Source organism: Schistocerca cancellata, chromosome 10, assembly GCF_023864275.1.
Source record: "Schistocerca cancellata isolate TAMUIC-IGC-003103 chromosome 10, iqSchCanc2.1, whole genome shotgun sequence".
Taxonomy (NCBI): Eukaryota; Metazoa; Arthropoda; class Insecta; order Orthoptera; family Acrididae; genus Schistocerca; species Schistocerca cancellata.
This window is the reverse complement of record NC_064635.1, coordinates 174,363,286-174,371,436: the sequence shown is the minus strand read 5'-3', so window position 1 is coordinate 174,371,436 and position 8,151 is coordinate 174,363,286. Positions and strand designations below refer to the sequence as shown.

Below are 8,151 nucleotides of genomic sequence, written 5' to 3'. Positions count from 1 at the left end.
TCAAGATTCATCGTAACTCTTAAATCCATAGCTACAAACGAGATACTAAAAATTGTTCTAAAATAAGAAACTAATAGTCCAAATTACTTCAATATCACTATGAATGAAATTAAGTACCGAATGAATTAGAATCAACCAACTAATTTAATAAAAGCACACTAAGAATGTTTTCAGCAATATGAAGCGATCTCTTTTAAAATCACATTGTTATTTGAATGTACAATGGTACCACATACCAGGAACCATGGAGGTATATACCTCCATGCCAGGAACACAGACTGTTTTGTTATCTGTGGCTTGTAGTGAAGACATTACTATCTATGAGTATTTTATGACGTCATTGGTCAAACCGGATGGGTTGTATCCCACAGAACACCAATATAGTAGAAGTGCAAAGACCATGTTATTATACGGAAACACAGAACGACACTAGCGCTACTTGTGGCCTGGCTGTCAACTTCAATACGAAAAAATACGTCGCGAAAATCTCTTTTGTTTATTTCTAAATACGCAAATTAGATGACAATATTTTTCATTTAATCTTTGAATGTGGGCTGCATAGTGCAGTAATAAAGGTTTTTGAGATCTTGCAAAGTAATATATAAAAGAAATCTCAATCAAAAACAAACATTAACTACTCGTAGCTGCGGTTTACATTGTGAAAATTTTCGTAAATTACGTCACCTTTTAACTGTGAAATTTTTTTGTAAAGCTCAATAATGCGATTTTGGCCGTGTGGCCATTATCATGTGGAAATAAACAAGCTTTAGCACATGTCAGACTAAAAAATCATCTGACATTGCATGCATATATAAATCATTTTTACGTTTCCACATATCCTAAAGCACATTATGTCCACTCGCATGATTGAAAGTGGAATAGTAGGTTACACAAATAAATAACTACACAGCTAAAGGATAACCAAGAGGTCATTTACAAAAAAAATCTGTGCTACAAACCAAGAATGTACTGTAAAGTCTACAAAATCCGATTTATTATTTTTTCTGTTGATTGTTATGTATGGATATTCAGTCATCCGAAATTAAACATCTGCACAGTTCAAATAAATTTATGAAACACACAAAATACTACTTTACATCAACTGAAAAACAAATAGGGAGCAGAGCAGGTAGACACTCCATGAATGTAGCCAAAATGTTTTTGCCAATGAGACATACAAAGAAAATGAACTGCAACACATAACATTTTTTTTTCTTTTTTTCCCAACTTGGCTGTTATTTTGGAAACACCCATCATGTTTAAATAATGAAAGAAGACGCTGGAACAACATTTGTTTTTAACATTTTTATTTATTTACTTCCTCTTTGAAAACTTTGTTTGGTACACTACTGAAAATTAACACAAATTCCCCTTGACAGCACTTTATTCATTATACTTTTGGAGTCCAATAATCACATCTAGAAAGTGTTAAGTTATGTTCCTGCTGAATTACCAGATTTTGTCATAACAAATCAAAGGCATGATTTTGATACAAGAACATGTAATTCTCTGCTTTTAACACAACATTTGTATATGTATAGGGAGCTTACTCTCATTGTACACATAATAAACACTGAAATACAAAGTCTTTTAACATTATTTGAACTTCTTTTTAAGTTGTTGAATACACAATTTCCTCTTGTTTGTAAATTTCCTTTCTTTCACATACCTGTAGATTATAAATGGAATACTTGTCTTCAGAAGTCTCTCTTCAATGTCAAGTTTATTACAAATTGTTGTATGAGACAGAACAAATGTTTTTTTTAATTATCATGTAGTCTTGTTGTGTGACCATGACTATTTAGATACTCATACAGCTGATCATGGAGTGCCCTTAGGAAAATCATGACTCTTTCACTTGCATATTTCAAATGAGAATGCTCCTCACTATTCTCTTTAAATGAGGTAAACAAATGATTTTCAGTCACAACAGAGGAGTAGAGACTTATTACATGTTTCACAATCATCTGGTACATCTATGGCTTTTAGTGCATAGCCTGCTACATAGGCTAAGGATTGTTGATCTTCTACAGACTCGATGATACCATCTGAGTAAGAATAAATTTGCTCAGGTGTATCAGTGTCGTTCATCTCACATTCACTTAAATGTTCACTCCTACCACTAGCTGCCAAAAAGTGACACAAACTGCTCAAGGGAGTGTAATCATCATTTTCACAGTTACTTACACTCATGGCTTTGAAATGCAAAGTCATATGATTGACAACACAAGTCTTCAGAGCTTGTACAAACTGAAAACAAGTTGGGTTTGTATTAGCAATACCATGCTGTCTTATACAACAAAAGAAATTTTCTGAAGCATCTTGATTGAACGCCTTTAAATTTAAGTACTTAAAGCCAACCACTTTCAAGGTCTTCCACAAGAAAGCTAAACATATTAGTCTTGTTTCTTCCCATTTTTAAATCTATTATTTGCCAGCTGCCTATTTCCCTCAATATGCTATACCACATTTCTAAATGTGGCGAATTTTCTGATAAAGCACGCCTAAATTGTTTTCCATCCCTGGGATATTGCTCATTACTGTTGAGTGAATCAAAGAGATTATCTACCTTTTCCACAAACTCAGCTGTGTGTATAGCTTCAGATGGTAATGTGTGAGTAGAAACATATGTTTCATTTGCAGCTGCAACAGTAAGGCTTATTTGTGCAGCAGCAACTTTTACCTTAATTTTAACATGGGAATCAGAAACGTTAAAGTGTTGTGCTTTTAATTTGGGTAGAGTTTTGAACTGCTTTTTTTTTTTAATCCAAAAAGAACACTGGACTGATGTACTCAAACTTTGCTGCTTTGTGAGGTTCAAATTGAATTTTATTATCTATCAAAGCATTTCTAGTGTTTCTGAGCAGATGTGGTACATCATAAATGGTAACAATTGGTTGATTATTGACGACAAAATGAAATATACTGGGCTTCAACAAATTTGCTTCACACAGTTGCTTAAGGGCCTTTTGGTTTGTTGCATTCTGGTCACATACAGTACAAACCACTTTGAACCCAATATTCTGTAGTTCACTTATGATGTGAACAATGAGTGATTTCAAACGGGTGTAGTGGAAAGTGGTTGCGGTAAAGTAATATGCTAGAACTTGTTTCCAAGTTCTGTGAATGCCTTTCAGCATAAAAACCAAAGCTTGACTAGCAGCTACAGGTGAACGTCCTGAATGACCCAAGTCCTGATACCCATAGATTAGCTGTTTGTGTGCATCATAGTACATACCATCATCCAGAGACATTTCATCACAAAGTAGAGCACAATACTTGTCATTTTCATGCATATTACTTACTTCCCTTGCTAAAAAGTTTAATAAAGCTGGATTAAGTCCTGCATCGAATGGTATGTGGGAAAGCACTCCCTTGAGCAGCCTGACAGATGGAAGGGAGAAGTATGTGGCCAAATATCTGTACAACTGGGGACTATGCTTATAAATTGATAAAGCAAATGCCTTATCTTGTATAGACCACCGTACTGCTGTGGACTGCATATTGGCATTTCTTAACTGACTATTACTAAAAGTTTTAGTCACATCATTCAACTCTTCTTCAATTAACTGAAATTTCCTGTCATCATACAACTCTTTTAGAATTTTCAATTTATTCCTCTCATATTATGTAATTATAAATATGTGTATGACTAGTTATAAAAACTACACAAAATATGAGAAACCTGTTTAATTGTAAATGTAAATGTGTGCTCATGTGTTGTAATCTGACGACATCCATACAATATTTATTGTTCCACAGATGAATAAATAAATAAATAAATAAATTCTGTAGCTGTTTTTACAATTTACACACTCTGGAAACTGTAACTCTATGCAGTTTATACATTTTGTGTTTTCTTGGAGTTAAATCACGTTTAGAAACGCCAGATCCCATTACACCTGGACTACTTTCAACATCATAAACAGGTGAGGATAAGAAGCTGTACTCATCATCACCATTCCATGCTCTGTAAAGGGGGATTGCTTCGTTGTATTATTGTAGATTTTGCATTGTGACCTGTCTCGTGCACACTTATATTTGCACCCAATGTGGTGAAACCGCCACCACCACCACCACCACCACCAGTGTAACACAGATGGGTGGGGGGAGGGTGATACAACACCAATTCCATGTGCTTTGGTATAACACCAGGATTTAGCCTGTGTCTAGTAAAGTTCACAAAATCTGCTTCATAAAAATGATCCTCACACACATAATAATAACTACAGTTGACACCTTCATCTATATTACAGATCAATTTCCACTTCTTTAAAGTCTCACTTTTTGATGCAGCTGGAAATTTATAGAAATGTTTATTCTTGTGTTTGGAATTTGTTTTTACATAATAACTACGCCTGCATCCGGGAAACTTGCACGAGTATTTCAATTTCAATCTCAAACTGAATTCTTCCCTTCTTGTATGATCCATCCTCATGTGTCTGAAATGTTATTCAAACCTAAAATTAGGAACGAGAAAAAAGATCAGGTATGGTTTACATTGATTAATGTTAAAGAAAACTCAATGTGAAATTAATTTCCCTATCAAAAGTCATATTAGCTTATGTCTAAATGCAGCTATCCTGTAGTGAAATATTGATAACTGTTATCATGGCTTGTAATCTGATGTGGTATTGCTACAAAATAGTGAAAAAACGAAAGAAATTCTCATTTCTACTACGGATATGCACATCACTCTATATATAACTGTGTGAGCGTAGTTGCACTATATTCTATATTCAACACTACTTCATTAAACAGTGCTATCAAACACTGCTTATTGTAGAGTACCATTTCAGTATATTTCAGCATCTAGATACCATGATAGATACCAAATTCAACTGAACATTATCAGTAACAGTTACAGCAGCTGTAAATCTGTATTACATTGTGTTGAGCATTAAAGTGCGAGAAGATTTCTACTGCATTGGATATTGCCATAATAATATGTGTAAATGTCCAACTGCTTGAAGGACCTGCTTTGTGTGACTTTCAAACAAATGTCTTATTATGTGAGAACACAACCTTTGTCGATACAACAGCAACAAACACTTTTTACGTGGATAGAGTGTTATGTACTGTACAGAATATTTACTGTCGAAAACGGTAAATAGAACACACTCGAGGCATTACGAATCAATTGTAACACGTCCAATATTTGGTGTGTAGTAAACGGCACAATAAATGGTACTTATTATGTCACTAAGAGTACTTCGTGGCAAAAAGGAAGATGAATCAAGGCCAGAATTATATTCCATTACAGGATTCGGAAAGTTGAATACCAACTATGTCAAAATCTGCTAGCATGGGATTCTCTATGAAATACAAGGAAATATGAACAGAAATAAGAAATATACTCACCCTTTAAGTAAACTGAGCAATGGAAATTGTATTTCTTTGCAGGAACAAATATACAAGAGTCCACAGAACGTAATGTGATGATACAACCTCGTGTTCTATATGAAACAAAAGTAAAAAAGTAAATACTGAATCATCACACCATCAAATATTACGAATGCTTCCAAAAATTAGGCAGAATAATAGCAACATACTTACACTACAATTTAAACGAAAAATCACGATCACGTTGCTACGATACCAAAACAATTATGGAAGACTTCGTCATCCAATAGGAACACGAGACTATAAATTGCTAAACTTGCAGCGCTCCAAGTGGCCTGGGACCAAACCAACGTCGTGTTACCGGAAATCCCTATATGAGTTTCACCCCCCAGTTGTATCCCCTGCTTTACTAGACCCCCAGACTGTATAGAGGAGATAACAATTCATTTCCCAAACACAGCACTGCTTAAAATAATATTTTTCACGAAATCAACAGGAAAATGACAACTAAGTGCACTATGAAGAAATGCTATTCAAAATACGCACAACGGACGTCACAGCAACAATCATCGTTAAGTCATTGGATATCTATCGGATATCTATCGCTATGGACAAATCCGGGATATAGTACATTCTTCTTGACTACAAATAATGTACTTAATACTCTGCTTTCCTCCGGCGCGAAATGAAACAACTCGTACATGTTGATGGATATCTGCTTCAAATATGAACCGACTAGAAAAAATATAGGCAGACATTTGTGTATCGCTGGTGAACGATAGCTATTGAAGTTATAGGTGCTGTCTATATCGATATCATTATCATATATCGAAAACGTTACGATTTCGATTGTGTTACATTCAGTGTTGAGTGTTGTGTGTTTACGTCTGGGTAATTTGGGTTAACATGTTGTGACAACCGTGAAGTTTGTGGTTTATGACAAATTTGATGTATTTGTGTTCGTTATTTGTGTACTTTTGCACAGCATCTCGTTTCATTTCTTTGAAGAAAAGAAAATGGAAGAGAATTTGGACGTTACAATTTTTTCGGAAGTAACATACAACGAAGGCGTAAGTAATATTATTGCTAGCAACTGTAGAACAACTGTTAGCGGAAATGAATTTTCGAAGCCACATTTCTACTAGACTGTGATATTGAGCCACTCAGAACCCGTGGCACAGGTGACAGATTGATTTGTAGTGTAGCCCGAGGTCTGTGTTATGTTCTGAGGTGATAATTTGGTTAAGAGTTGGCGAAGCCAACAACTGTAAATGTCAAATACAGGTTATCATAATACATTGGTCTGTAGCGTAGCTGGATGTTTGTGTTCGCGCCCTATGTAACGCACTCTGCGACAGTAACACAATTTTCGCCAAAAAAAATTTAACTGCAAGGTAAATTCAGAAATAGGCTAGTATAATAGGTAATTGACAAACCACTGAGAAGCGTTTTGATGCACATAATTTTTATATATATATATATATATATATATATATATATATATATCATACATAAGCAATCGAAAAATCAAGGTTCGTCCACCACACAACTTTTACACACATTTCTGTCTGTGTAATTATTCGAGAGAAAGTGAGATATGTTTACTTTTGAAGTCAAAAATGTCGATACGTTTCTGTGATATAAATGGAAAAAGCTGTCATTCTACGCGTCCCCCCGTCCTCTCTTACCCCGTTAATAGTAAAGACCAAGCGTTATATATGAGAATATCCACAGTGTTCCATTATTTTTCATCTGTGCAATTGTTGTAGCAAAGGACTGTCTGGTAAACCAAACATAAAATCGTTGACATATACAGTATTTAGATTTATTTTTGAATAGATGTGTGTGAGCTTTACAGTAATTTACTATTCGTTCATTCATCTGATTTTGTGCTGACATCAGATTCTCATGTGTACTGAGATGTTAAACCAGGTTTGGTACTACAACAGTAATTCTGGAACGCAGAGCCGTTTGTTTTCCTATTTGAAAATAATTGTCATTATAGTGTGTCTCTTCACCTGGCAGAACATACTTATTGCTCCCTTTCTAACCATAACTGTACTGATGTACTCAGAATTATGACAAATCACCCGATAACATTCACTGATTGGTAACAGCTTTGGTACTTCACAGGCTGCAGAAACAAACATGATCAGCATGAGCTTTGAAATAGTAAATTGACTGGTAGCAGGTACTAATTTGTTAAAAAGTCAGAACATTGTCATTTCATTTTCTAAATCTCTTCTTACTGGTGGCAACGGTCATCCCTCATTGTTCTTCTGACTGCCATCCTTAGGTAGACTCCTTTTGCAGGAACAAGGGAAAGCCATATGGGTTAAAGTTATAAAGAGAGAATTCAAGAACTTTTAAACCCTATTACAGGTAAATGTCCCACGTGGCTATTATACTGAGGTATGGGAGCACTGTTGTGTTACATGAGCTGATTTCCTAAGTCTCTATGTTACTGTTACTGTTTCCGGTAATTGTCATTCTCATCCTAGTAGACTGAGATTTTCAGACAAGGTCCTTAGACACACATCCTTTCGTTTACCGTTGGATTGAAAAACCGTGGTAATCAAACCTGGTTTCAGCAGTTGTGCAGTGCTATTCACATAGCAAGAGAGCGCTGACTCCTTGACAGGAAGTGTTATGCTACTTGCTAAAAGCAAACTTTTGCTGCAGAATGACGTGAGCTGGTGATACATACAAGCCCAAGAAATCCTCTGTTTGTTGATATTACATCCATCTGCATTTCTTTTCCAAGCAACAGCAGTTTCAGTTGCTGATTGACGGGGTGACATGAGTCGG

At 35.3% G+C, this 8,151-nt stretch overlaps 1 protein-coding gene across 1 annotated transcript in view; it reads left to right on the top strand.

Moving 5' to 3' along the window:
* Positions 1 to 6,221: 6,221 nt before the first annotated feature.
* LOC126106472 (zinc finger protein 628-like) overlaps positions 6,222 to 8,151 on the top strand; it is a 142,453-nt gene continuing 140,523 nt past the window's right edge. Inside the window, exon 1 of the mRNA XM_049912759.1 lies at positions 6,222 to 6,413. The gene's annotated coding sequence lies outside the window, so the exon portion shown is untranslated. The remainder of the gene's footprint in view (positions 6,414 to 8,151) is intronic.